Raw genomic sequence first — 5758 nt, 5'->3', positions numbered from 1 at the left:
ACTCTCCCTCTTCAAGGCAGGAGGAGGGATTCCCAGCAGCTGAGAGAATGCACTCCTTCAGCATCTGGCCCATCTCACGTATCTCCTTCACCCAATCCGAGTGGTTCATTTCTGATGTGAGATGTGAGGCAGGGTCAGATTCTGGAGCAGCATTCCTAGTCAGGGTAGTTACCCAAGCCAATCTCCCCTGATCTCTGAATACTGAATAAAACAGGATTATCAGCAACACTAGCCACTGTATGATATCATTAGCACTTAGGAAAGCTCTGAATCCTTCGAAAACTGGTGGAGTAGACCCAAAGAGCTGGGTTAGGGGTTGGGAGAAAGTTTCTCCCGGTGTCATTTCCTCACAGTAGGTACCATTATTAAAGTAACCCCAAAAGCATACATTTAGTGTTTGATAGCTCCGAATCCATGTGCCCGCCTTCCAGAGGAAGTTAATAAGCCATGAATTCCTCACCTTATTAATCCATAAAACAAACTGGATAACAGTCACGGTAGCCTTAGTTATAGGACCCATGTTTAGATAAGGGCCTGCAAATGGGAGAAATACAGCCACCACCACATGCCACAAGAACCGGGATAAGCTAGCCCACATGATGCCACTTAACAAGGAATCTATATCCAATGCACAAAAACCGTTATTCCTTTATCTCTCGATGCCCTCGAGCCCCACGTTGGGCGCCAAAATCTGTCTTGGTTTGAAAAAGACAGGTGTCTGTGGAGAAAGGCAGGAGCCTCCCTTGAAATGGAGAGTGCAACCCCCTTCCCTCCAAACTATTATAATTTTGAAATTAACGGGCCTTCAGGCAAAGATATGGGGAATAGGAATAACAGTTCTTTACTAATATATATATATATAAAACACAAGGCAGGGAAAAAACAAACAACCCACTGGTTTATACTGACAGAGTCAGGAATACAACCTGACACCCTGTTAGGGTGGCAGTAGCAGTCCGATAAGATGCTGGCTGCAGTCCTCCTGAAGCGATGGGTGTAGTTCTGTGGAAGCAGCAATCAGGTAAAAGAGTCTGGTCTTCCTCCGAAGGTCCAGTGGTCGGCAGGTAGCTCTCGTCCTCTGGAACTCCAGTGGGGGGAAAAGCTCCTCTGGGAATCCAGTGGAAGAAAGGCTGCTAGGGTGTTCAAAATCTCCGTTTTTATTTGGCATGGACTGCTTGGCTCCTTCCCCCCCCCTCCCCGGGCGGAGCATCTCACAGTGGGATGGGGAGTCGTGAGGCAGTTCCTTGATGGGCCATGAACAGGAGATAGCCCAGGAGCGAGTTACCGATGGGTCAGGCGATAAGGCATTGTTGTGCCCAGTAACAGGAGATAGTCCAGAGGGGGGGAGGCAGGGAGCACCGCCCCACCTGGTCTCAACAGCTCCTGAAGATGGTAATAGAATATATTTTTTTTCTTTTGGCACATTTTACACTGTAACCCAGGACATAATCCACCCCTTATTCTATTACCATCTACACCGTACCCAACCCAATGCCCCCTTACAGATACATATATACATATATACACAATGAAACCTTACACAGAGTTCTCACTTAAAATTAGGTCTCCTTGTGGTACACAACGGGTTTCCCCATTTTTCTGCATTACCCACCAAGTGTAACCAGGTCCTTGAGCAAAAACAACCCCACGGAGGGGTGTGCCTTTGCCTGATGTGGGATTAATCCAAACAGTCTTTCCTAACATACCTCTCGTGTGTACCACAGGGACTTTATCTCCGTCCACTGTGTGCAAGGGTCCAGACTGGGCAGGACCAGCTCGATTGATGGACCCTCGGGTATTGACCATCCAGGTGGCCTTTGCTAAGTTCAGTTCCCAATTTTTGAAAGTCCCTCCTCCAAGTGCTTTTAGGGTAGTCTTAAGTAGCCCATTGCACCGTTCAACTTTCCCGGCAGCTGGTGCATGATAAGGGATATGATATATCCATTCGATTCCATGTTCTCTGGCCCAAGTGCTTATGAGGCTATTCTTGAAATGTGTCCCGTTGTCTGACTCGATTCTCTCAGGGGTGCCATGTCTCCAAAGAACTTGCTTTTCCAGGCCCAAGATGGTGTTCCGGGCGGTAGCATGAGGCACAGGGTAGGTCTCCAGCCACCCAGTGGTTGCTTCCACCATGGTCAGCACGTAGCGCTTGCCTTGACGGGTTTGGGGAAGAGCGATGTAGTCAATTTGCCAGGCTTCCCCATACCTGTACTTCGACCATCGTCCGCCGTACCACAGAGGCTTCACCCGCTTGGCCTGCTTGATCGCAGCACAGGTCTCACAGTCTTGGATAACCTGGGAGATACTGTTCATGGTTAGATCCACCCCTCGGTCCCGTGCCCATTTATAAGCGGCCTCTCTGCCTTGATGGCCTGAGGCATCATGGGCCCATCGAGCTAAGAACAACTCTCCTTTATGTTGCCAATCCAAGTCTATCTGGGACACCTCTATTTTTGCAGCCTGATCTACCTGTTCATTGTTACGATGTTCTTCATTAGCCCGACTCCTGGGGACATGAGCATCTACATGACGGACCCTCACAGGTAGCTTCTTTACCCGAGTGGCAATATCTTTCCACTCATCAGCAGCCCAAATTGGTTTTCCCCTACGCTGCCAGTTGGCCTTTTTCCACCTTTCCAGCCAGCCCCACAGAGCATTGGCTACCATCCACGAATCAGTATAAAGGTAGAGCTTTGGCCACTTCTCTCTTTCAGCAATGTCCAGGGCTAGTTGAACGGCTTTGAGTTCAGCAAGTTGACTTGATCCACCTTCTCCTTCAGTAGCTTGTGCGACCTGTCGTGTGGGGCTCCATACGGCTGCTTTCCACTTCCGGTTCATCCCTACGATGCGACAGGAACCGGCAGTGAAAAGAGCATATCGGGTTTCCTCTGCTGGTAGTTGGTTGTACGGTGGAGCTTCTTCAGCCCGCGTCACTTGTTCCTGCTCCTCTTCGTCAGTGAGGCCAAAGTCTTCACCTTCCGGCCAGTTCGTAACGATCTCCAAAATCCCAGGGCGATTTGGGTTTCCAATACGGGCGCGTTGTGTGATGAGGGCAATCCATTTGCTCCATGTGGCGTCAGTGGCGTGGTGGGTGGAGGGAACCTTTCCTTTAAACATCCACCCCAGCACCGGTAGTCGGGGTGCCAGGAGGAGTTGTGCTTCGGTGCCAATCACTTCCGAGGCAGCTTGGACTCCTTCATAGGCTGCTAGGATTTCCTTCTCTGTGGGAGTGTAGTTGGCCTCAGACCCTCTATAACTTCGACTCCAGAATCCCAGTGGTCGGCCACGAGTCTCTCCAGGCACCTTCTGCCAAAGGCTCCAGGACAAACCATTGTTCCCGGCCGCAGAGTAGAGCACGTTCCTCACCTCTGGTCCCGTCCTGACTGGGCCAAGGGCTAGCGCATGAGCGATCTCCCGCTTGATTTGGGCAAAAGCTTGTTGCTGTTCAGGGCCCCAGTGGAAATCGTTCTTCTTGCGGGTAACCAGGTACAGAGGGCTCACAATCTGGCTGTACTCAGGAATGGTTCCTTCAAGGGGATCTGTCAGATCATCCTCCCTTCTGTAATATCTGGCAGCTCGGTCCTGGGAGGTTGAGGCTACCTTCACTTTAGTGTTACTCCCCCGGTTAGTGTTTCCCTCCTTGAGTTGACGCACCCGTGCTGCCAGGACAGAAGTGGGTTTCCCATCCCACCTTCCCATGTCTTCCCCATGGTCGCGCAGGAAGTACCATAGCTCAGCTCGTGGGGTGTACCCTCTCCCTCTAGCTGGGGGACGTTGGGCTCCGACTTTGGGGCCTGTGACTTGTACCGGTGCCAAATGGGAACTGCTCCTCCTCACCTCCTCCTTTATTTCCCTCATCTCCTCTTGTAGGCTCTTAATCACAGCAGAAACGTTAGCCTGCATTGGGCCATTGATCATGCTTTCAAAATTTCTAAGCTTGCTCGTGACAGAACCCACTGTCTCTCGGTCGTTATCTGCATTAATCATTGCAATGAAGGTGGAGTATTCGGATGGCCCTAGATTTGCCAGATTCCACAACATTTGCCCTGTGCACCTGACTTTGTCAGGGTCGTTACCATGCTGTCCATCCCTCCCAAAGAGTACCTGCAATACTGCCACTTCTCTCAGCTGCTGGATCCCTTCCTCAAGGGTCTTCCAGCGCATTCTATGATGGTGCTCCTGCATTCTCTCTCTGTGGACAAACCTCTCTCTCACACTCATTAAAAGCCGCTCCCAGAGGGAAAGGGTCCCCGGCTCCCTTACAAATACCAGATTGACACCTGAGTCCTGAGTCAAGGGTCCCAAATTCCTTGCCTCACTGCCATCCAGTTGCACACCCGTATCCATAAGATCCCAGACCCGAGGTAACCAGGTTGTAAAAGCCTCACGCCCCCGCCGTACGATGTCTTTGTGCAGATTACGGAGACTGTCATACGTCAGGGACTCGGTGAGTATCTCAACCACTGGCTCGCCTGCAGGTTCTGAGGGCCCTCCTTTCTTAACTGAGTGGTCTGATTTCATCTTAGATGTCCTCGTTTCCACAGGGGCGACTGCTGCTGGCTCTGACTGCCCTTGCGTTTCAGCTGGAACCTGGACGGTTGTAACGTCTGTGGGTTCTACTGCTGCACCATTAGACTCTCCCTCTTCAAGGCAGGAGGAGGGATTCCCAGCAGCTGAGAGAATGCACTCCTTCAGCATCTGGCCCATCTCACGTATCTCCTTCACCCAATCCGAGTGGTTCATTTCTGATGTGAGATGTGAGGCAGGGTCAGATTCTGGAGCAGCATTCCTAGTCAGGGTAGTTACCCAAGCCAATCTCCCCTGATCTCTGAATACTGAATAAAACAGGATTATCAGCAACACTAGCCACTGTATGATATCATTAGCACTTAGGAAAGCTCTGAATCCTTCGAAAACTGGTGGAGTAGACCCAAAGAGCTGGGTTAGGGGTTGGGAGAAAGTTTCTCCCGGTGTCATTTCCTCACAGTAGGTACCATTATTAAAGTAACCCCAAAAGCATACATTTAGTGTTTGATAGCTCCGAATCCATGTGCCCGCCTTCCAGAGGAAGTTAATAAGCCATGAATTCCTCACCTTATTAATCCATAAAACAAACTGGATAACAGTCACGGTAGCCTTAGTTATAGGACCCATGTTTAGATAAGGGCCTGCAAATGGGAGAAATACAGCCACCACCACATGCCACAAGAACCGGGATAAGCTAGCCCACATGATGCCACTTAACAAGGAATCTATATCCAATGCACAAAAACCGTTATTCCTTTATCTCTCGATGCCCTCGAGCCCCACGTTGGGCGCCAAAATCTGTCTTGGTTTGAAAAAGACAGGTGTCTGTGGAGAAAGGCAGGAGCCTCCCTTGAAATGGAGAGTGCAACCCCCTTCCCTCCAAACTATTATAATTTTGAAATTAACGGGCCTTCAGGCAAAGATATGGGGAATAGGAATAACAGTTCTTTACTAATATATATATATATAAAACACAAGGCAGGGAAAAAACAAACAACCCACTGGTTTATACTGACAGAGTCAGGAATACAACCTGACACCCTGTTAGGGTGGCAGTAGCAGTCCGATAAGATGCTGGCTGCAGTCCTCCTGAAGCGATGGGTGTAGTTCTGTGGAAGCAGCAATCAGGTAAAAGAGTCTGGTCTTCCTCCGAAGGTCCAGTGGTCGGCAGGTAGCTCTCGTCCTCTGGAACTCCAGTGGGGGGAAAAGCTCCTCTGGGAATCCAGTGGAA

This window comes from Leptosomus discolor, unplaced genomic scaffold (genome assembly GCF_034619465.1).
Source record: "Leptosomus discolor isolate bLepDis1 unplaced genomic scaffold, bLepDis1.hap2 HAP2_SCAFFOLD_28, whole genome shotgun sequence".
Taxonomy (NCBI): Eukaryota; Metazoa; Chordata; class Aves; order Leptosomiformes; family Leptosomidae; genus Leptosomus; species Leptosomus discolor.
Note: the sequence above shows the minus strand (reverse complement) of the source record.